Source organism: Stylophora pistillata, chromosome 2 (assembly GCF_964205215.1).
Source record: "Stylophora pistillata chromosome 2, jaStyPist1.2, whole genome shotgun sequence".
NCBI lineage: Eukaryota > Metazoa > Cnidaria > Anthozoa > Scleractinia > Pocilloporidae > Stylophora > Stylophora pistillata.
In genome coordinates, this window is record NC_142520.1 from 46281283 (window position 1) to 46307103 (window position 25821).

The following is a 25821-nucleotide window of genomic DNA, read 5'->3' on the forward strand; positions in this document are numbered from 1 at the left end:
CCATGCCAGAGTGCTCAAACTAGAGTACACTAGCGAGCATGCGCAATTGCAGAGCAATGACTCATCCTAGTTAGAGTGCTCAATTTGGACATGAAAGCAAAGCTTTGTATGCCAAAGAGCTATATCTAACTGCAGACAGTACTGTTTCGGCCTTCTGGGCCTCATCAGTGCAGTGCTAATGCTAGGATGGAGGAGAACCAATATGGTCACCCCAAACGATCCAACCTTTGTGGTATCGTCTAAGCCATGCCAGAGTGCTCAAACTAGAGTACACTAGCGAGCATGCGCAATTGCAGAGCAATGACTCATCCTAGTTAGAGTGCTCAATTTGGACATGAAAGCAAAGCTTTGTATGCCAAAGAGCTATATCTAACTGCAGACAGTACCGTTTCGGCCTTCTGGGCCTCATCAGTGCAGTGCTAATGCTAGGATGGAGGAGAACCAATATGGTCACCCCAAACGATCCAACCTTTGTGGTATCGTCTAAGCCATGCCAGAGTGCTCAAACTAGAGTACACTATATATATATATATATATATATATATATATATATATATATATATATATATAGCTCTTTGGAATACAAAGCTCTGCTTCCATGTCTGAATTGAGCACTGTGGGCTGAGTTATTGCCGCTAGCATTGCGCATAGCTCACCAGGCTTTCCTAGTTTGAGCACTCTGGCATGGCTTGGACGATACCACACATGTGGGATCGTTCGGGGTAACCATATCGGTTCTCCCCCATCTTAGCATCAGCAGTGCACTGATGAGGCCCAGAAGCTAATTAAGGCCGAAACAGTACTGTCTGCATTTATATATGTATATAATTATGTGATAAACATATTGAAAGGAACTCCCTTCCTGTTTCATTGTGGAGTCTGCCAGAATAGACTGCAGTGAAATTATAGAGATTAAATGGAATAAATTTCAACCACATGTATCGTCCCCGAGATCGCACTACTCCAGTTCCGTATTCTTCTCCACAGAATTTACCAAGAAGATTGGCTGATTGATTACTGCCATCACGGATCTCAAGATATCTACCAACTAGACATTGTCGTTGACACTGATTGCGCATGGTAAATTTAAGTTGCACATAATTTCCTTGTGGAACTGAAAGAACTCGTTCTTTACCAAACTCTTCGACTTGTTTCCACTCTTGTGCTTGCTTAGCATTCTCCAACAAACCTGCAATAACTGCATCAAGCCAATTAGTTGATTACAACAAAAACAATTGATGGTTATTATTAAGAAATTGTAAATGGTATATTAAGACCAAGAAAAAAAAATGTGCTAGTATACAAAACATGGGATTGCATACTTGCTGGGCTCCTCTTGCAAGCAGAAGGACTCCATTTATTAGACTATTCAACAAGAAATGTTACGCAAAAATTCATTACGTACTCCGCATAGGAGAGAGAGAAGCAGTACCCAAAGATTAACTTAGTTTGCTCGAGCTGAGACAAAACTAATGACGATTTTAAAAAATTCAAGGTAAATTGAATTTTAACGATCCCAAATATTCCTCCGCAGCATTCAAAGTTATAAAAAGCAAAAGCAGAAGAAAAACATAAGCTCAGAGGCTTTGTAACTATCTAGCTCAGTAACCAAACAGATATCAGGGCTGGGGCTCGCCAGGCTTAGGGTATAGCCATTGCACCAATTTCTCTCCGATTCCAACTAGAAACCTTGCCATCGATTTTGTATTAAGACCGTACATGTAGTTTTCATGTGAAAAAGGTGTACGCAGGGTAGTTAAAAGTTGGTTTATTGCTGTCTTTTAAGTATATTTCATTGGAATGGTTTTATTGAACTCCAAGGAATTTTATTGAACTTGATTTAATCTCAAAAAATTAATGCGTCAGGAAAACATGCAGCAGATCCTTATCTAGACTTCAGCCGGGACACTGTTGACGTCTTGGACATTTTCTAAGAAGTAATGTGACCCATTCCACAAGCCTACACACTTATCTTAGAGAGATTATAATCTCTTCCTCATCTTTCATCAGATGCCATCTTCGTTCATCCTCCATATCTTTAGTACTCTCCTTCGACGTATGTCCCACTGATTATCTCCATTCCTTTCCTTACCGCCCACCCTACTCATGGGGCCTCCTCTCTCGCCCTCCATTAGGAAAAATAATGATTTGAAAACATCTGAATTGCTTACAGAAAACAAGGATAAAACTCCACTTTGCCATTGAGGATACCGTCAAAATGTTGTTCGCTAAAGAAGTAAAGTCGATATCAACGTAAATGTCTAACCTTTCAGTAGACATCAGTTGTTGATGTTGTCAACGCAAATTTGAAATTTGATATAGTTACAAGTTACATCATAGGCGGCGAAACAGGGAAGGGGGGGAGGGGGGAATGGAGGAAGGGCGTAGCACCCCAAACAAAAATTAGAGCCTTTTGGTTCGGAAAATGTCGCTAATGCAGCATGAAAATTGGAAAAATATTCAATGTCGTGATCATTTCACAAATCCTTGTATCAGTATCGCACTTGGCGAAGTAATATCATATAACACATTTATGAGCTCCAGCTTGTGTTCGAGAAGCTTATAAACTGCAGCGAATCTCCTTTTAACTAATCAGCGATTCTACGAAATTTGATATGACATTTTTTCTGTGGGAACCCAGTCGAATGCAAAGCCTGAAAGATTTAAGACTGTGCGGTTTAGAACTCGTTTAAGGGTTCTATATCCAAGTACCTACACCTTTAAAAGGTGTTAGTTAATTTGCCTCCATCATTCCCAAAGGTATTTGTTTTATATTCTTTTATATAGAAAAACATCAAAACTATATGCTCTGAATTAGGTCCTGTTTACAAGCAAAGAAGGTAACCCTTGTGCTAGGGTTACCCTAGCAGGCGGGTCAAAGATAGCCCGGGTTTACAAGCAAAATTTCGCAGATAGGGTTACCCTACCACCCGGGACAACTTACCTATGCTTGGTAACCGCACGCATTGTTATCAATGTTCAAAGGGTCTGGAAACAAGTAAAAAGTTGTCCCGAGTAGGTGAGTTATCCCCAGCAGAGCGTTTACAAGGCAGCTAGGGTTACCCTAGCGTTAGGGTAACCCTAGCGCTCAGCTAGGGTTACCCTAGTGCTAAGGTAACCCTAGCTGCCTTGTAAACATGTCGATGAAAAAAAGAAGAAATGTGGGAGCGTTAGGGTAACCCTCCTGCCAGGGTAACCCTGGCAGAGGGTTACCCTACCTGCTTGTAAACAGGACCTGAGAGGACAACTCTGACCGCTTTCAATATTTTGTGATAATGGAGGAAAAGTCAGTACATATGTGTCAGTAAATAGCAACGCAAAAGAATTTCCGAAGAGGATTTCATGTATGACTAAAAATCAAAAGGAAGAACATGAAATAAAACGAAAGTGTTCAAAGAACAGCCTTTTTGCATGATTTTAACGTTTGGAGTAAGAAAGCCATCTCAAAATAATTTGAATGCTTGTATTCACCTAATGAGAAAGCAATTTTATACAAACTTCTTCTACGTGGTGTCAGCTTTTTTTTTTTAATTTTCGAATGAAAATCATTGTTTCCTTTCCATTTTGATAAAAAAAAATAAAAACAGGCGTCAAAAACAAGTTCCTTTTTGGTTTTTTTTTCACTATTCTTGTCTTATATATATATATATATATATATATATATATCCTCAAATACATGTAAAGAGTCTTTATAGAGCGGATAATCGTTCTTTCTTTTCCTTTCTTAGGCAAAGTATCTCAGAAAATGATTACAGGCTATTTAAAGTATCTCGACGAGTTTATTTTGTCAGGTTTAAAGTACGTAGTTCATCAAAGTACACATTTATCGAAGTAAGAAACAAGAATTTTAATCTGATCATTGAGCTATTAAGTTAGAATTGCATTACGAAACGAACCGCTTAAAACTAATTAATTCATGGCGACCGATTACAAGTATTTTTTCATTAAATATTCATTGAGATAAATTTCCATAAGCATTCTTCATATCAGGAAAAAGCAACGCCTGCAAGTAATAATCTCTCAACATTCCATACTATAATCTGTTCATGTTGTCCTTTAGCAGCATTGTTAAAGTATACAAACTGTTCGAATGAGGCCTTAAACTGCTGTAAAAAGTAAATTTAAAATCCAAGTTTTTGCCAATCAACGGCATCATCAGGGTCATCCCTGACGCCGTTGATCGGCGAAAGCTTGGATTTTAAATTTTACTTTTTACAGCAGTTTAGGGCCTTTTTCGAACAGTTTGTACTCCATTGTATGTTTGGTGCTTTTCATCCTCTCACCAAATATTATGGTGTTTTTCTTTTTATTTCGTTCGAAACGCTGAAAAAAATTCCCACCGTTGCGCATATTAAAATATCATGTTCGTACTGCGCACTTTTAATGTAAAGTTGAAAGAATGGACAACATTGATGGTATGAATTTCCTTATTTCCCATCAACAAACTGCCTCTCATTTCCGTGTTAGTGTTTTCCAACCTCTCAAGCAAAAAAAAAAGATGATATATGAGATATTTAGAATCTTAAAAGACATAAATTGAAATCCATCCGCTGTGGATTTAGCCATCCTTTTAGCCACCACTTGGCTGTTTTTTGTTTTTTGTTTTTTTTTTTTTTTGTTAACTCTCAAAAGCTGCCTGTTTCTTGTTTTCTTCTCTGAAGTATGTCTCCTTTCAATTTTTTATTCGATTAGGTTGATCGTCTTCCAAACTTCTCAACACCATTGTTCTTGACAGTATAACGGTTTTGGACAAGTGGAGGGAAATGAGATCTCGATGAATTAGATAAAGTTCTTTCATGAATTTATTCAAATTTCACTCGTTTTGTGTTGTCTGTTTTGACAGCTAGGCGCGAAATGCACATCTAGAGCATAAGTCACAGATACGTTGCACTCTGGTTAAAAACTGAAAGGAATCAAGTTGATGAACCATACGTTGCTGTGGGTAATATTTTAGAATAGGTGTTAAAGCAGAACACGGAGCCTACATTCATCAACAGGATCAACATCTGTACTGACAGCGTAGATATCTAACAATTAAAAAGGGAGGCTCGCCGCCTTTAGATTAAAAGAGCTCGTAGTAAAATAACTAGGTTATCCATCAATTTCAAAAAATATCAGTTCTTCGAAAACCGTCAATACTCTTCTTTGTTGGCAAGAAAACGGCCATTGCTCTTTAAAGAACAGATGTCTCGATCTCTTTCCCTATGACTATCATATGAATTAGTCATCTTATTGTAACATTTAAGGTGCGAACGTCGCGAGAAACTATTAAAAGTGTTTTTCATAATTTTAAGATGTAGAAAAGCAGGAGAAATGTTAGTGCTTCAATTTTGAGGTCCAACCAGTCTCGTTATTCTCCCAGCCAATCAGCTTTAGTTTCTATAATATATATTGAAGATAGAAGGAGAAATTGTACTTTGCAATAATTGTTACATGGCACATCATCAAAGAAATTAAAAAAAAAAGATTCCTATGTATTGTGCGCTTGCTATATCAGGTAAAAAAAAATTACAGATTTAGGATATTTTTTCCCCACAGATAGACTGCTTTAATTTCTTTTTCATCTGTTGTTTTACAGTTTCTTAATGAGAAGAGAACTTTTATTTTTAATAACCATGTCCGTTACTCAAACTGACTGGTTCATGTCTAATTCTCGTTTATTTGACTTTCAAATTTACGTGAAACGTACGAGAAATATGTTACCGTTTCGGTAAAATTCGCATTTCCATTGTAGAATACCATCACAAAATACACATTCTTGCATATTATTAGTCCGATGATCTTATCATTATGTGTTTGCCGAAGAGTTTGGACTCTTCTCTGTGTCGATCATTATCTTTAATTCTCCCTATTTTTACAACTGAAGATAGACCGGTTTTGAAATTTGATTCTGAGAAATGATACGAAATGTGATAAAAGAAAATATTCATGTTTCAGTTATTCCGTGTCACTGTTTCGCAGAAAACGTGTAAAATGCATCCTTGGAATCACATGAGAACCACAAACACTAAGAAAATATGCAAACCATACAAACATAACAAAAATAAATTTATCGAAAGGATCGACATCTGTACAACCAAAGAAGCTTATTTGTCATCAACCAAGAAAATTCGTACTGCTCTCAAATCTAATTTTTCTAACGTATAGGGAGCGAGAGGGATGAATTAAACTAATATATAGGAAAATAACTGAAAGTAACAAAGCTCTTATGTTTAGTACCTGAATGTTGATTGTCCCTTTACTCTGTTGGAACCTGATCGCATTTATCTGCATAAGCAGAAGAGAATTAATCCACACAAAGGTAAAGGTTTTTACAGCTTTCGTTAATTGTTGTTTTAATTAACAAATGGAAAGTTTTAAGACAAGAATTTCCATCACGTATTTTGTTTAATTCTTTCAAGCCACGCGTCCACCTTAAGAATAAATTAAAATCGTTCTTTCGTTTTCTTAGTTTTTAGTTTCTTTTTTTGATTTTGTTTTTTTAAAAGTTCTGATTACAAAATGGAACAATAACCGGAAGATTTATGTAATATCGTAGTAAACTGAAAACCTTTTTCTTGCTTTGATCCCGTAGAGGGAACAGACTAAATTTTATCATTGAGATGATTAGTAACCAACTTGATTATCATTTTCATAGCAGTATTTTACTTTCAAATCCAAATAATGTCAAATTTTCTTTGCCATAAATATTATTTACGTTTTCATGAAATATAACTTATTTTCTTTATCAAGTTTTCTTTTTTTCGGAGCCTGGAATTCAAAAGCTACCGATCTTTCCATGCTTGAAAGGATTTTCCTTTGCTTTGTTATCTGTTATTTAAAAACAAAAACTTGACTTCCGTTGTGGAATGACTCTGCATTGAAAAAGACATGTCAGTGGAAAGATAAATATGTTATTTGCCAGCAGGGAGGTCCTTATGGTCAAAAATCCGATATAGGGAAGCATTTCCAACTTCGAAATAGGAGTTTTTCATCGTACGCTCCCCCACGTTGTCGATTACATCCTTGCTACTTTGCAAGTTTTCATTACCTACAAATGGTCATAAACTAGTTTATCGCCGGCGGAGCGGCGCTTTTGAAACCGTGCTTACAAATCACAATTCCCTTTTATAAGAATAAGACCGTTAAATTATTAATATCAAAATATTAAAATATCTAAGATATTAAAATATTTAAAAATTAATATTAAAATAATTCTCCCTCTATCCCAAATCAATATGGCTGTTTGCAAATGTCATTGAATGAGCTACTAACATGTCGTCTAAAAACCGCTGGTTTTTTCCTTTTTTGCCTCTTCGCAAAAACTACTTATATATTCGGCATTCATTAGCATTTCAATTATTCCTGTTCCAGGCGCTATGTTGGATTTGTAACCGCGTAAACATGATAGCGAGGCTAGTGTTGAGTGGCGTTACTGGTCTAAGAGAGATTACAGTGAAACGTGGCAGCGCTCTGTTTTTTTCATCATAAATGTCATTTCCAATCATCTAATGTCAGAATTCTCCAAAGATTTTTCCGGTTAATGACGTAAACAAAGTTTTGAGTTGTTCCACACATAAACTTTCAGTAAATCTCTAAAAGTTCTCGGGCATTTCTATCGTACATTCCAAAATAGGTACTGATAAAATTCATTGGGTGGAAGCCAAATGGAATTCCCTCGTTTCTAGAAAAGTGATTTCTGTTAACTTCAGTTTCCGTTGGAAGAAAGACAAGATGTAAACGCGCCATTCGGCAAAAAAATTCTCACAAATTTAACGTAATAATTTGAACTAACTTTCCGTCACTTACCTCGCCATTTGAAATTGAACAGAGATAAAACTGTCTACAGCTTGATAGGAAAAACCTAAAACGACTTCAGATACCAAATCTGAAAACCCGAGAAATCTACCTTAAAAACAGCCAAACCCGCAAAACCGAAAAATCCCAATGCCCCCCTTAGCCAGTTAGAAGCTGCAAAACCACTCCGCTGATGAGCAAAAAAGCCCGAATCTCACAAGTTGCTTAATTTAACGTTTAACGGGTTAAAGAAAGTTGAACGAGCCAAACCAAATAGCTGGTCAGTGTTTCTTATTAAACCAATATGGACGTTTGCTTGGCAGAACACAAAAAAATTTTCCCATTGGTCTTTGCTGAGTTTCTTGAAGGAGAGGGCCTTGCAATTGCTTATGACTGCAAAACGGCTGAGAAGGTCCGCCTTGTAGAGATATTTTTGTGTCGGCCATTATTTTCCCATAGTTTCCCCCCAAAAAAACGCGGGAACCAACGCAGGTGTTCTTTTGTTTTCTGTCAAATACCACTGAGAGAAACTGAGCCCACGAGCCAAAGTTCGAGGATGCTCGAATGAGTTACGAAATCACTTTTTTGCTTTAGAGATTACCCGCTCGCGAATTATGACTCACACGAGGGCGATTGCATCTCAGATGCGACCTATAAGTTACAGTCACACAAAATGTACATCGCCGCAAGATTTCGGACAAACCAGCTGGATTATGCATACAGTTTTATGACAATTTTAATACTGGCCGAAATAATAGATTGTCATCGGCATTGGGTTTCATGGAAATCTAATCCAAATCTCTTTCGATCCCAAATCGAAACGACTTGTCTATCGTGGTAATTACTTAACTTTTGTCTTAATCAGATCATTATTCAGTGAAAAAGTGCAACACTTGTTTTTCAAGTCTTTGAGACTTGAAGCAAAATTTGACGTTGTTCAAAGCAGGTGAAGTTGTTTCTATAGAGCCTCATGTATGAAACGCAAGACAACAGCCCACCCATCCCACTCCAGGGGAGGACATCCATCATACAGTAATCTCGTGCGTGGGAAATTCACGTCTCCTACCCCTAACCCTGTAGGAGACGGGACCTCCATTTATTCGTCCCTATTCGACTTTAACTTTGGCTCTCACAACCCGATGGAAATCCTTCCATTAAATATTCTCCCTTTTAGCTTAGTCATAGAAACTTCTTTGAAAATTAGTGAAGAGAATTTGAGGTCATATACCAGTAACTGTTACACACTGGATCTGAGAGGTGTGTATAATATTCTTACCACATGTTTACTAAAGAATGAACTGACATTTTGGGGAGAAGATACCACAAAAGGACACCTGAATAGCCCTAGGCTGTATTGTTACGTGCACGAATGACCAACAAATGTCCGCGAACAAAGCATATATGAAAATAGACTCCCGAGTACGATATATGGCACGCAACAAAAATGTAACAACAAGCAGTTACCCATTTTAACTATTATTTAATTAGTTTTTCACTGTTTAATCTACTTAGGTTAGAGATTAAGTTAAGCAGTCCATAAAGCAGGCTTACAATCCTTCATGCCGTAGAAGTGTTCGTCGTCTTGATCAACCTCCAATTCCAACTTCCGCTGACTGAAGACCACAACGCTTGGCTTTCTTGATTTATCGCATTCTTTCCTTGTACACAAACTTTACCGGAGGACTCCATAGTAAACTCTGTGTTCTCTATCTTCTTCCTCTCTCGACTATCGTCTTTTTCATCTCTTTCTTCTCTCCGGATATCGCAAGGTCAAAAGGTCACAGCCTCGACATATCACAGCTTCCAAAAGTTCAGTCAGCAAGCCACGAGGGTAAGCCCTCGGGCAAATCTCTTTTGTACCTCTCACAAGCCAGCTTTTATACATTTACTTTAGTTATCTAGAATGTTCTATTACTATTTATAGCGTATTAGAACATAGCTAGCAGAGTCGCGCAGTCAAATTCATTATACGTAGGCGTGCTCAAAATCCCGATAGTGCACGCTGATAGCATCAGCAACTCCGACTTCGCCAGAAAAAATTTTTTTTCGCGCGAGCGGCCATTGCTAGTGCGGGGAAAAATAATACATTTCGCGACAATAATGGATACAAATAGAAACTCGGCCTGCTATTCCGAAAACGAAGACAATGTTTCGACCCTTTCCCATGGGCTAGAGTTCTTAAATGAGGCAGAAAAATAGAAAAACAAAGGAAAAGGAGACTCGGCATCAGCGCCGTCACGATTCGCTTCAACTGATATTGTTGTCCGTTTTTCGCGTCGCATTTGATGCACAATTCCACCGGCTATGTTCTAAAACAATTGGTTCATGCTTTCAGCTGTGCGCTATCGAGTTATGGAGCACGTGGGAAGTTTGGAGAGCACTCAAGAAGCTAGAGTTGCCCGAGCCGATAGCCGAGGGCAACTCTTACGCTTCTTTCTTGCTCTCGAAACTTCCCGCGTGCTCCATAACTCGATAGTGCACGCTAAAGCATGAACCAATTGTTAATAACAAGTTGTACTATGCTTGGAAACTGCTGAGTCACATGAACGAAGTTTCTGGAAAATTACAGATTATAGATAATTCTAGAAAAGTCTGGGATTGCGTGACAGATTCAGTAAAAATAATTCGATCCTCGTAACAGTATGCGTCACTAAAATCGAGTGCAAACTATGTTAAATGCATTAGATGACAACCCCATGTACTGTAAATGTATGTTTATATATACATCTTTGTTATCAGTTTGTACAAAATATCAATGTAGATCTAGACTGTATCATACTAAAGAAAAAATATATCAAATAAATGCTCAGGCTTACATTTCAAGAAAGACTCATTAAAACCAAGAAAATCAGGATCAGAGGCTCAATATAACTTAAGAATGGAAATAACAAAGACAAATTTTAGTTTCAATTCAAAATTGAATAGATAGTTTAAAAAAAAGTAAACTTGCCTCGCGCAAGCATTTTTTAGATCTTACAATGGACAATATCATTTTGAATTGTTCAAGATTTTGAAATCTTATCAAATCATCTCTCAACCCAATAGGCAACCTATGCTTCCTGTAAAAATATTCTTAATTTTATAAGAAAAACCATTCTAAATTGCTTCCCCTCCCATAATGAACTTCAACAAGACTTGAGAAAACTCTGAAAGTGCCACAGAACTAACTTCTCATGTAAATCCCTAAACTTTCAACAGCATACTCCTGATCTTTCTTCAGGTAATGAATTCCTCTACTTATAAGTGTAAAATTTGTTTGATTTAAAATTGACATGGGTTAGCTCCAACAGTATGGAAGGCAACATCATTGCACTAATCCAGAAGCGGTTTTATATTAGAAGCTAATGAAATTCATATTTCTGGCTATGAATCTATTCGTAGCGATCGCTCTTCCAAAGATAGGTCTGGAGGGGGTGTTTGTTTTTTTATTCGTTCCGAAATCAATTATTCTGTTCGCTCTGATCTAATATGTGAACACATAGAAATTCTGACTGTCGAAATCAAGAAGCCCAGATCAAGGCCTTTTGCCGTTATGACCTGGTATAGACCCCCTGATTCCTCAATTGACCTTTTTAGACCATTTGAAGAACTTATTGGAAAACTAGACTCAGAAACTATCGAATATTGCGTCTTAGGAGATCTGAATAGTAATATGGCCGCGCCTAAGTTTGACGAAAGTACAAATATCTTATCTAATATTGCTGAAGTTTACGACCTTGACCAGTTAATAACCGAACATACAAGAATTACCGACAAATCATCTACTCTAATTGATCGAATTTTTACAAATACTTCAGATAGGGTCGTCTGCTCAGGGGTCTCACATAGAGGCATCAGGGATCACAGTTTAGTTTACGCTTTTCGTAAAGTCTCTATAGAATCGACAACGAATAAGCAAACTACCATGAGATAAAGGAAATTTAAGAATTTTAACTCTGATCCCTTTCGTGACGATATATGTCACCACAGGATTGTAGTAGCATCGAAAGCTATTCTGATGCTAATTTAATGTGAGCTGCATGGAAACAACTATTCCTGGAATGTGTAAACAAGCATGCCCCACTTCATGTAAAACGGGCGCGCGCCTCAAATTCACCTTGGATTACACCTTACTTAAAGAAACGAATACATGACAGAGATATTCTTAAATCGAAAGCATCGCGTTCTAAGGATGCTAATGACTGGCTACAATTTAAAAAGTGTCGCAACCTAGTTAATATCGAAATTAAAAAAGCAAAAGAGCTCTTTTATAAAAGGGCATTAGATGAAAACGAAGGCAATTCGCGCCAGACCTGGAGGATTGTAAATGAGCTCACGTCGAGGAAAACTAATAATTGATCCATAAAAGAAATCAAAAGCAACGGTAACTCTATTTACAGCCCTCCTGAGCTGGCCGATGCCTTCAACAATCACTTTTCTTCTATCAGACCCAAGCTAGTCAGCCAGATTTATTCGAAATAATGGTCCATCACACCTACATTACCTTGAGGGAACTGACAAACGTTTAGAGTTAAAATGTATTCATCCTTCTAAAGTGTTCTCACTTTTGTCTAAGCTTTGTAAATCGAAAGCCACTGGCATAGATATGATATCTGCGTGACTTTTTAGGGAGTGCACCGATCTGATAGCTGATCCTATCTGTTTTATTTTTAATCAGTCCATCAGATCTGGTGTTTTCCCTCAGGAATGGAAATGCGCAAAGGTTATTCCACTTTTCAAAGAGGGAGATCACTCCGACTTAAACAATTATCGCCCAATCTCTATCGTCCCTATAGTAGCTAAGGTGTTTGAGCGTATCACTTACGACCAGGTTTACGGTTATCTCACTGAAAACAATTTGATTTCCAGCCAGCAATATGGTTTTCGGTCGCTCCATCCAACAATTACTGCCTTGTTGGAGGCCACAAACAATTGGGCCTTCAACATTGATAAAGGCAGTATTAATGCAGTTGTTTTTCTCGACCTAAAAAAAGGCTTTTGATACCTTTGACCATACAATTCTTATGTCCAAATTATTCGAATATGGTATCCGCGGTATCGCTTATGAATGGTTTGGGTCATACCTAGATGATCGCAGTCAACAATGTTTCGTAAATGGTTCGCTCTCAATTAGTCAAGTTCTCACTTGTGGAATTCCGCAAGGAACAATTCTAGGACCTTTGCTTTTTGTTTTATACATAAATGATCTTCATAATTGCCTGTCTAATTCACTTGCACGTACGTATGCCGACGCTACTCACCTGACCTTCGCCAGTAACAACATAGAGGTGATCACTGATGTTATGAATCACAACCTATCCAATGTTAATACATGGCTCACTGCAAACAAATGACTCTAAATCCATCTAAAACTGAATTCATGTTAATTGGATCGCGGCAAAGGATAGGTACTTACGATACTTCCCCTAAACTAATCATAGGTGGTGACATAATTAAACAAGTTAGCTTGATTAAATATCTGGGTGTGCATAGAGACGAAAACCTTTCATGGAATATGCACATTGAAAAAATAGCCAAGAAAATCACATTGGGCACTGGAGCAATTAAACGTTGTAGGCCTTTTGTTAACCGAACCACGCTTGAGTCCGTTTTCAATGCCTTAGTTCAACCGTACTTTAATTACTGCAGCGAGGTCGGGGAGCATTGTAACAAGGGTCTTTCCTGAATAAGCTTCAAAAGTTGCAAAACCGGGCTGCCCGTATTCTGACCTTCTTCAGTTATGACACAAACGCTGATCTTCTTTTTGAGCAACTTGACTGGAGACGGTTACATACTCAGGGACAAATACAAGTGGCCACCATGGTCTATAAATCTATACATGGTCTTGCGCCTGACTATCTTGGTTCTCTTTTCACTAAATGTGATCCTCCTTATACTCTAAGGAACTCTGAAAGCAAACTAGCTGTTCCATTGCCCCGCACGAATTTCCTGAAAAATAGCTTTAGCTATAACGGTGCGGTTATCTGGAATAGCTTGTCTCCTGAATTGCGGCAACCAAAATCACTTCAATCTTTTCGAAATAGTTGTCGCGATTTCTTCGTCTGAATCGACAAAACGCACCTAGCATCTATCTAAAGCAGAATTTCTTTATTTTTTCTATTTCACTTTTAAATTTTAGATCATGTTTATTTAGATTAAAGTAGAATGTAATTGTAATAATAGATTGTAATAATAGTATTATTTTATCCGATAGATTTACTGTGTCTGAATAAAACTAAAGTTCAAGTTCTATAGAGCAAAAATCATTTCTTCTGTTCGACCTCTTCACCAGGAATTTTCTTTCTTTGTCTTGAATGACTGTTAGGCTTCAATGTGCTTTGTCTTTTTTTCCACAGATCTGGGCGATATGTGGTAGATTTTTCTCTTGTAACTTTCTGCACCATAAATAAAGGAGCTTTTGAAGCACTGTTGAAGTGAAGAAATCATTTCACAGCAATTAGTCAGAATTTAGATCGGTATCAACTTTTTTCCACTAAAGAAAGCACATGTAATGAACATCCTGTTGCACCTGGTTTGTTTTGCATTTCACAGCGGTTGAATGCTTTAAGGGAGTGTTTTATTAGATGGAAAGACAGAATAATTATGACAGTATCCCACTTCAAAGAATGAGATTTAATTAGCGTACTAGAGAATCAGTGACACCCACACTCTGTTGCAGCTTAAACAAAGTTATTCGCATCAGCATTTCAGGTTGATGTAAAACACTGTTACTTTAATAATTATCCTTTATTTCCCATAACCACTAAAAATTTACAAAAATCATGTTAAAAGGCTTAAAATGTCTGATAAAAATCTAAGAAAAGCTATCGGATACAAGCTTCGGTTAGTAACGATGATGACAACAACAATAATAATCATAATAATTCGGTTCTCTAGGATCAGACTCGTATCAGACCCAAACTAACTTTGATAACAAAAGCGACCTACATATAAAAATCGCGAGAGCAACTACTAGTTCGCATTGAAAGAATTTCAGAAAACTTGCATCGAAATTATCCTTATAAAAGTAAATTACATTAAAAAAGTATATGAGAAGGGAAATGACATTCTTTCTCTAAATAGTGTAAAAACAAATTTAAAAAAAAATGTCTAGCCTATATTTGCCATAGCATTGTCAATTAAAAAATCTGTATCGAATATTTCAAACGTTCCTTCTCTTCTTTCTTGTACCTCTTAAGCATAAGAAGGCGCATCCTAAGAGCGCAAAGGAGATCTTGGCTCTAATCCAGGAAATAGCGGTAGAGTATGTTTTACATTTCTTAATGGATATGAGTTCAGCTAAGCGTTTATGATAAATTTTGCATTCAGTGCCCATCCTTCCGGTGGTACTAAAGATCAGGGGCGTAAAGAATCCGTACAGAATATCAAGACGAGCATCTTGGGAAGTGTTGGCCCCATTATTCAAAATTTATCCCATAATCTGCTGCAGGGGAGGCTCGATTTCCACATCTTTACATACGGTGCTAAGCAGTGCCGCCTCCAGGTCTCTGATATCATTGTGGCGTTGTATCCCAAATCCGCCATTTCTGCAGGTCATCGCATGGTCCAGTTAATGACTGTACCTATTTAGCGTAATCAATCTAAACTTTAGTAAAAAAAACCATTTCAAAACACATACCAATTTGCGATCAACTGGTTAAAATTAATGACCACAGTTATATCACATGATAAAACATTTAAAAGATTGATAAAAGAATGAAATGTTCAGAACAGTCGTGAGAAGCCGGGTTCTTCTGTTGAGATGCTGCTCCCTACTTTTTGCTATCTACTCAAATCTACAGATTTGAGTGAGAGCTCCAAAGTGAACATTTCACCGTACTGGAAAACAGATTAACTCCAATATTTTCATCACTGCTTTCAGTTGACACTTCTGCCTCAATCCACATCTCAATGTCTTGCTCTGTAACAGGTTCTGTTGTATATTAAGGACAATGGATTAACTTCATCCTGTGCAGCAAGAAAAAATCTGAATAATTTACTAAGAGACTTTTCATATGTATAACCACTTAATTTAAAAAAATATTGTGCGCACTTGAGTTTTAGCTATACCTGCCGATGGGGTACTACATGACTATGGTGCAATTATAGCAACACTAGGTTGTCTTTTAAAACAAAAAGTGTGAAATTAATGAATATCACTTTACTATATCATACATGCCTGACAAAGACTTACACAGGGAATCGAATTTTCAGTTGAGTTTTGGAGAATTTCTTTACTTCGTCTAAACTTTCTTTTCAATGAAGGTCCTTTTCATTTCATCAATTACAGATTATTAGGAGCAAAGCTAAAAATTCTCATACCATGCTCATCAATACACACAATGTCTCTTGCTTCAGCAGATCCACAGTTGCATTGGAAACCTAATGGTAGTCTGTTGACCACATAACGGGTGAACATCCCCTCCTGAAATTAATTAAAATATAAAATAGCATTACTTACTTTTAGTAGAGACACCAGCAATATATTAATAAATAGTAATTATTATATGGCTGTGTCTCACGAAGACTGGGAACTACCGAACTCACACATTTAATCAATTGGCTGAAATCAGTCTAGAAAAAAAAGGTACAAAGTATATACAAAATTGGCATATAAGACACAGCCATTTAATAAGCATATTATTAACCGAGCTAGGTCAGTCTGTATGGGGGAATCTTGACCTTGGTCACTGGTACAGACCTCGCTGTATTCGGTCTGTACTGGTGACCTCGGTCAAGATTCTCCCGCACAGACCTCCCACTCGGTTAATAAGAACTACATGAAAAGGGGTACAATGAATATTTTGATTCATTGCACTACAGACAGCATGAAAGCTGAATTGACAATATACTCTATGTTACACAACAACAACAACATTTTTATTTCTACCTTGAACGAGTCATAAGTACATATTTACAAAATATTTATTATTATTAAATAACTGCATTCAGGTAGAGGTCCTAACTAATAATTAAAAGAGCTAATGAGGTGACTTAGGACCTTTATCTATTTATTAATTAAAGGTACAAAAAGAATATGAAAGGAGTATTTCGCCAACATGACATGAGCATACTCGCACAACACAGACACACAACGCAGACACAAAAACTACACAATTATGGCAAATCTCTGATAGTTGAAAAAACATAATCAATAAGAATCCAGGATTTTTTCCTTGATACAAGCTTTAAACACTTTTAGAGAAGAAATAGTTTGTAATAGTTTCTCTACTGAGTTTCATATTTTTTTGTGCCTATGGATTTGATATTGAGTTTGCCATAATTTGTTTTTGCTTTAGGAAGATATACGTTTTTCTTTGCAGCAAATCTTGTTTGATAATTAAACCACGTTTATAATTGTATAACTTTCATTTGGATGAAAATTAAAACTTTTGTTCTTTTTTAACTACTTTCATCATCTATTCCTTAATAATTGATAGGCAATACAATAGATCAGCTTACAAAAAAGGGACTAGAATAATAATGTCAAACAAAAGTTGGTCGCACAGAAGTTCAATGGTCCCCCATTTTGAATATTTGAGAACATGCAAATAATAATAATAATAATAATAATAATAACAATAATAATAATAATAATTATATAATAATTTACATTTCTAAAGCGCTAAAATTATAAAATATTCTAAAGCGCTTTACAACATTGTTAGCTACAAATATTAAAATGATAAACGACAAAATATCAAAACAAACTGTAAGCCAGCTTGAATAGATGTGTCTTAAGCTTTGACTTAAAAATCGTTACACTTGGACTGTTTCGAATTTCAAGCGGCAGTTCGTTCCACAAAAAAGGTCCAGAACGGGCAAAGGCACGATCACCAAAGGTCTTAAAGTTAGTTCTTGGGACCTTAAGGAGACCCTGATCGCAGGAACGTAGCTGATGACCCTTGACACTGTGTGGCTGCAGATATTCTTTTATGTATAGTGGGCCTTGGTTATTTAAAGCTTTATAAATTAAAAGTAACAACTTAAAATGGACGCGATAAGCCACAGGAAGCCAATGAAGATTATATAAGGCGGACGAGATGTGTTGAAACCTGGGAATCCTAAAAATTAGTCGAGCAGTGGCGTTAAGCACCTTCTGAAGACGCTCTGTCTGGTACTTGGGTAGGCCAAATAAAAAGGAGTTGCAATAGTCTAAATGCGAAGTCACAAATGCGTGAACAAGAGTCTTCGTGGACTCAGGACTGAGGAATTTCCTAATTTGGCGAATTTTATACAATCCATGAAAAGCTTTGCTGCAGATCTTACCAATGTGAATGGACATGGACATATTGGAGTCAAACCAGGAACCCAGGTTTCGAACACTCTTGAGAGGCTGAATGGTAGAATTACCGACTGTGATGGAATCAATTGCGATTTTTGATAATTGATGGCGGGAACCAACAACTAAGAATTCGGTTTTAGAATCGTTAATTAACAGGCGATTATAAATCAACCATGAGCGGACATCCGAAATGCAGGCTTCAAGAGCAGCTATGGCGTGGTCTTGCGAAGATATGTCATTGGGTCTAAACGACAGATAAAGTTGTGTATCATCGGCATATCCGTGAGCAGAGGGGAGATGGTTAGCGATCACGTGATATAGTCGAGATATGTATAATATGAATAAAATAGGACCCATACAGCTGTCTTGTGGGACACCGCAGTTCAAATGAAAATCACCTGATGTTCGATCGTTTATAAGAACACGTTGTTTTCGGCCAGACAGATAAGACGCAAACCATTTATGGGCGGAGCCAATGATTCCAAAATCGCTTTCAAGAACATTAAGGAGAATCTGATGATCGATTGTATCAAAAGCAGCGCTTAGATCCAGTAGCACAAGAAGCGTAATTTCCTGATGGTCCATTGACATAAGAATATCACTTTGAACCTTAAGCAAGGCAGTTTCGGTAGAGTGAAATCTTCTAAACCCTGATTGTAACTTCGGCAGAGGAGCATTGTATTCACAGTGCTTAAACGATTGAGAAAGAACCGCCTTTTCGACGATCTTGGAGATGAATGTTAGATTGCTTACCGGACGGAAGTTTTTATAAGTTAACTCTAGACCGGGTTTCTTTAATAGAGGTTTCACAATAATGATAATAATAACAATAATAATAATAATTAAGAGAGAAATTGTAAGAATGTGGAACATGAGAACTGTCTAGGTGGTACCAATCGTTGTAGGATCATTGGGAAGTGTAGCAAAAAACTTGGACAAGTGGTCGGGAAGGTTGAACGTCAAAATTAGTATTCCCTTACTTCAGAAGACTACGTTACTGGAGACAGCAAGGATATTGAGAAAGGTGTTGGATACCTAGAGTAAAGAGAAAATCCTAAGGGACCCCTGGTCTTGGGCTATGACTCGCTCCCTTAGGAAACAACCCGGAAAAATACCATCCAGTTCGTTTACTGTAATAACACCTTTATTTAGACACAATAATGTTTGAAGCTGAACAGCTTGTGGGGTCGTGTATGAATCCAAATAAACTCTAAATTGAATAAATTCAAATGATGATGGTTTTTGAGGAGAGGGCAAAACCGGAGTACCCGGAGAGAAACCTCTCGGAGCAGAGTAGAGAACCAACAAACTCAATCCACTTATATTACATTTCGAAACTCACTTTCCATTTTTCAAAAACATGAAAATGGTTCCTCGCACTGTGTGAAATATTACCACATTCAAGGCAGAAGTACTGCTTGGGGCCACCATATTGACATCGCAGTGTTTCTTGTTCTTGGAGGCAGTAAACACATGTTGTGTCAGTCGGAAAACAGCATTCCTCCACATAAGAATCATCCAACTGTCTTCTCATGTTGTCCCATTTCTGGATGTTGGCGATATGTCTTTTCTTGTACGAAGATAGACCAGAACCGCTCTCACTAAACTCCTCAAACGAGAAAGGTTCGACGATCTCAGGTTGATCATTTTCAACTGAACCGGTTCGCGGGGCACGAAGCGTGGATTCCGCCGTCAGCGAAAAAGTTTTCCTCTATTTCTTTCCACTTTTGTCTACAAAAGTAGCGTCGAAAGAAAACGGCTTAAGCCGCTTTCTGCTTATTTGAATTTATGTAAGTTATACGGTCCATACGAACTGGTATACCACATAAAACACCGAATAAATGGCTACTATTAAAAAAGCCATCATCGATAAAGCACACGCTGGATAAAACATTTGAGGAGTAGCTCTTGTTGATACAACGACCGAAATGAAATCTGGGAATGTTTCACAACGAGAATGCTAAGAATGTATTTTGAAGTATGCTGAGCCCAGCAACGGCAATTTCTTTCTCCTGGCTCAGCCCATTTCCTCCGAGCGAACCGGGTACTGTACCGGTGGACTGTAAATTTCTCTGTAGTTTGCAATCGGAAATTTGTGTTTATCAAGGCAGTATTTCCAAGTTCATATTCGTCTTTATTTGCAAAGAGTAATCATGCTTGGGAGGGAAAGTAGTGAGAGCAAAAACAGGGTGGTGCTCTAACATTATCAGATACATGTCCTGTTGTATTTATCAATGGTCAAAGATGACTGGTTAAACCAATTGACTTGTTGGTCAAGTTACAAGTAGTCACCAAGCCAGATCTATGTGTCAACTTCTGAATTTTCTCTCTACTTCCCTGGTGGGTTTTTGACAAAAAAAAGGGAAATCTCTTAATTTATTTTGAAACGACACAGCCTGACCTGGCCAGGCCTGAGTTGTGGAAAACTGAGTTCTCTTACCGAAGAACAACTCCCCCCTTTCGGCCTCAGTATGGAAACAGAGTACAAAGGTCAAATGAACACCTTGAAGGTGTTCATTTGGGTTGGATGGTGGACAAGAAAGAATTAATAGTTGGAACACCGCATCAAATATGTCATTTATGTTAGGGAACATATAGTCACCAACGTCTTCTGCACCGACACAACGAGCATTAAATGCTACTTGATTCATGTGAAAGGAGATGTGGATGATGATCTGACTGTTAAGTTAATTTACGTTAAGTGGTATAATTATAGTTTATATTACATGTATATTATTGTAAAATATTTGGTTCGTTATCTGAAAACATAGCAGGCATTAAGTGGCTTATAATTCATGTCATGCGATTTAACAATTTCATCATAAGCTTGGGAGTTTTGGTGGGTGTTGTGTTTTGTAGGGCGTGGTGTCTATCAACTATAACGTCTAAGAATCAAAAGCAACGAATATACTTTTTTCGCTATCATTCTAATAATCGTTCAAAATTTAACTTCAAGAAATGTTCACGTTTTTTTTTTATTTTGTTTGTGACCTCACTGTTAGGCTACTCTCTCTTCTCACTAGCCATCACAGATATTACAATAAACTAGTCTACACACGCATTTTCATTGGTTCTTAATTGTGATCTATTGGAGAGGAGAGGCCGAGATTGCGTCACCGAAAACATAATGTTGCATCCTTACTATATTAAAAAAATATAGCGAGTAGCACAGCCAATCAAACTGCAGTGTTTTTTATACAAAACTGGTAGATTTATACTAACCGATATGTCTGATAAGTTTATGTTCCATAACTTAGATGATAAGATCTTTTTTATCGTGTTCACACTTTGATTTATCTGCTCGCCTGATACGGATTTAACATATATAATGCAAGGAATGCTTAGGGGTAACAAAATTATTATCATTAGTACTCAATTCAATTGTTAAGAATTTAATCAACCAATGGCTAAGGTAACAGAGAGTACAGCTTATTTTAATGCCACCAGAGTTCATACAGCTCCATAAACAATCAAAATAAAATCTTTAGCAGTCAGACCTTTGATGAAGTTCTATTCCCATGAGTGATGTGGCAAATTCCCACACTTCAGCCACAAGCCCGAGTTCCAGCATAGTTAATAGAGGAGACCTCCATTAACTGCGGTTTCAGGCATTCATCCATACTTGCTAAGGCAACAGAAAGGAAAGGAAGCTGAGTGTGAAGGTGCAACTTATGAAATAAAAACGCTACAAATCCACTTGGGATTGGTGAGAAACGGTTACCAAAGTGCTTGTAAATTTAGAGATCGTAGCTGTAACGAAGTTGTTACGACTCTTAGTAGCCCGTGTTCACTGCACTGATCACTGATCGTGAAGGTGGCTCAAGAGATAAATTAATTACGGTAGCCTGGGTGGAACACAGTTGCAATCATCCAATCAATAAGGCTAATGTTTTCGTATGCGACTAATCCAGCAGCCAACTTTTAACAACCCCATTGCCTCAGTTTGATGAGGGGACAAGACACTCCCCTGCAACTGCTTCGCACTTACCTCCGCTCGCCTGAAAAGCACCGAAACGGGGTAACATCTTTCAGATAACTTCTAGCTAATTTCAAGTGATATAAATCAAAGGTTCCGCTTCACTTGGAATTCTAGGCCGTCTATCTGCCCCTTCCCATTAAGGTTGGGAGATAAAGAAAACCATTCTGCACGGTTTATTTGACACGAACAGCATTGCGACGCATTATCCACCTTGTAGATAAATCCCAAGCGAGACATGGATAGATTGAAAATAAACTCACGCATAAGGTCTAAAAGTTGTTTTATTTGAGGCTCTGGTTTACAGTATACACGACTCCCCCATTCACAACTTCGTACATACTTGGTACAATTTTCGTAACTCCGCCATTTCCCTCTCAAAACCATTATCATGTTGAAGATATTTTTAATTACTGTAAAAGCCATATCGTTGATCACATTTGTGAAAAGTTATCCAACAGCTTGAATACCACATACTACAATGAACTAGAATTCTCGATGTAAGTTTAAAAAATCTAGATATGAACTACAAAATTAGACATTGAAACTACGAAATATCTAAGTTAGCGGTATTCTTAGACCTTTTTCTTTAAATTTTTTTTTTTTTTGTTTTTAGAGTGAAATATCAATAACGTAAACGTAATATCAATGAACGTCACTATAACTCATGACTATAATACTCACAAACGAGTTATGAAACTTCCAATAAACAAGCTATTTAGATTATCACTATATACTACAAAACACTGATAAGCGGCGTCCTAACCTGCATATTTTCCTGTTCTCCTTTTCCCACACTTTCATCGATGTTATTCATTATTCTATTTTTATCCACTAAAGTAGACATAACAATGAAATTTAACAACTGCAGAATACTCGCAAGCGAGTTGCCCATATAAACTATTCATATTTTTATAACTGACTGGTCATTCGTTAACCAAACGTTAATTAAGTTATTTGGTGAATCTGCACTCACGATAAAACGTCTGAATTGCTATAATGCTCGCTAACCAGTCATAAAAATTCTAAAAACTAACTATTTAGATCATCATTATACTACCAAATCTCGAATGACTGACATCCTATTCAGGAGTTTTTCCTTTTTTTGTTATATTTTTACCTTTTTTCGCTAGAGATTCAAATGATATTGAGCGACTCGATACATACGGATATGAGCTATTTAGATTGATGTGCTGCCAAACATCTTACCACAGAACTCTTAACCATTAAAATTTCTAAGTCCTTAATATAATCTGCAGCCCCACATAACGATCGACGTAGCCTCGGACTAATTCACCTATTGTGCTTGCTAAAGAGTTAAAAAACGCTAAGAAATGATCTATTTAGATTATAAGTATGCTATTAAATATTCATGAAAACTACGAATAACTGTGGAAACTACTAATAACCTATAAAAACTACGACTAAACTATAAAAATTATCAGTAAACTATAAAACTACCATAAACTATAAAAAAACTACTAATAAACAATAACAACTAACAATAAACTATAAAAACCACCGATAAACTATAAGACATATTAATAATATATCATAAACTAGGAATAAACTATAAAAACTACGGCTAAACATAAAAAACTACCAATAAACTATAGAAAGGACTATTAAACTATAGTAACTCCGATCAAACTAAAAAAATTACAACTAAACTATAAAGACCACGATTAAACCATGAGAAATTACGACTAAACTATAAAAACTATGAATGAACAATGTAAACTACAGTTTATTCACAGTCTATGAATACTACGATTAGACTATACAGACTACGACAACTAAGCAAAATACAACTAAACTATAAAAACTAGAACGAAACTAGAAAAACTACGACAAACTAGAGAAACTACAACTAGCCTATGAAAAATACAAACTATGAAAACTACGAATAAACTAAAACTACAAATATAATATAGACTGTGAATAGATTGTAGAAACTACAAAGAAACAATAGAAATGACGAATAAATTAAAAAACTACGAGTAAACTAAAAAACTACGAATAACTATGTTGACTACGAAAAACTAAAACTACGACTAAACTGAAAAAAATACGAATAAAGTATAAAAACTACGCATGAATTATGTAGACTACGAATAGACCATAAAATATATCAATAAACTAGAAGAACTATTACTAAACTGCAAAACACTACGACTAAACTATAAAAACTAAGAACTATGAAAATTACTAATAACCTATATAGACTACGTTTGAACTACAAAGACTACGAATAAACCATAGAAACTACGAAGAAGCAATACTAACTGCTACTAAACCGAATAACTTGTAGAGATTACGGGTAGAGTATAAAAAACTACGAATAAGCTATAAAATTATGACAGCAATTAAATAAGACTAATACACTGTAAAAACTACATATAAACCATATAGATTACGAATAAAACTATATAGCCTACAAATCAACTATTAAAACTACGAATAAACTTTTTAAAAATCAATATATGAAATATCAAAACTACGAATACACTAAAAAACTACGAATAAACTCTAAATAACTATAAAAGCTCTAGTATGTGGAAATGTGCTAAGAGGAACAGAATTAAGATGTCAGCTTATTATATATGTCATAATTGACAAAAAAATAAAGGTTGAAATAACACAAAAGCGAAGAAAAAACTCCCATCACACGCTTATTAATTATTGTTCAAGATGTTCTAGGCTAACTTTACCTTATTAATATACAATAAAGAGCTCAGACAACATGTTCACTAAAGTGTTGATTAAAGTTAAGAAATTGAAAATATTATTTCACTTACTACGCCACAGATAGTATAGTTGTTGATTACCACTATCACTCTGCTCTATCTATTGAATTATTGAACATTTTTTCTGCCTTTCCAGAACTCAAGATTTCTTTACTAGTGGTATATATATATGGTCCTTGGACGCTATCTGGGGCAAAGAGAAAGAACACACTGGTTAAAGATAGCATGGTCAAGTGGACAGGCAGGTAGACCGTCCATTAGATAGTCAGGCAGATAGTTAAGCTGACAGTTAGGCAGATATAAGGGTCTCAGTGAAGTGATGGCTTTTACGGTTAACAGTGAACATTTTGGCCAATTTTTACGCCCAATGGTTAACACCTCAACCCATAGAGACCCTTGGATATGAAGTATAATTCCATTGTTATTATTATAATTTGTTTTTACCACGAACCTTTTTACGACAAACGGTTATGATTTTTCCATTTTTACGCCTAATGACTAAGGTTCACCCCATTGAGACCCCCTCCATATGAAGTCGAGAATACTCATGCAGTCTACTAGACACCCAGAAACTTTTTTGGTGAGACGTTTTTGAAATCATGCATCACCAAACTAAGAGAATGAATTGATCAGTTTGAAGAAACGTTGTTACTCTTACTAGCAACAGTGATTGGGATGCATGAAAAAAAATATGTCAAGCGACTTCGAAAAGATACAGGGAGCAAATCATAACTAGAACCCATTACGCTTCCTTCAGTCTTCATCGCCAAACGTAGCTTTGATCATTGCAGGCCCTGCAGATGCAGTAAAATGTCCATTTTGAAATTGAAATCATTACCAGGAAGTTAAAAAAACTATTTAACAGTTACACTGTTTGACTTCAAAGGGAAGTCAGTTTTGACTCAGATTATAGAGAGGTTCAAGAAACTGAAAGTTCTAGTAATCAAAAACCAACTCTTTATGTATTTAAACGTCCATGCATCACAACAAAACTTGAGCAGATTTTCATCTGACATCTCAAACATAAAACCAACCACATAAGCTTTATAAGATATTAA

General features: G+C 36.6%; 1 pseudogene; it reads left to right on the forward strand.

Annotated features, from left to right (window-relative positions):
- The first annotated feature begins 13058 nt into the window (after positions 1–13058).
- Positions 13059–13830, forward strand: LOC148739865 (uncharacterized; annotated as a pseudogene).
- The last annotated feature ends 11991 nt before the right edge of the window (positions 13831–25821 follow it).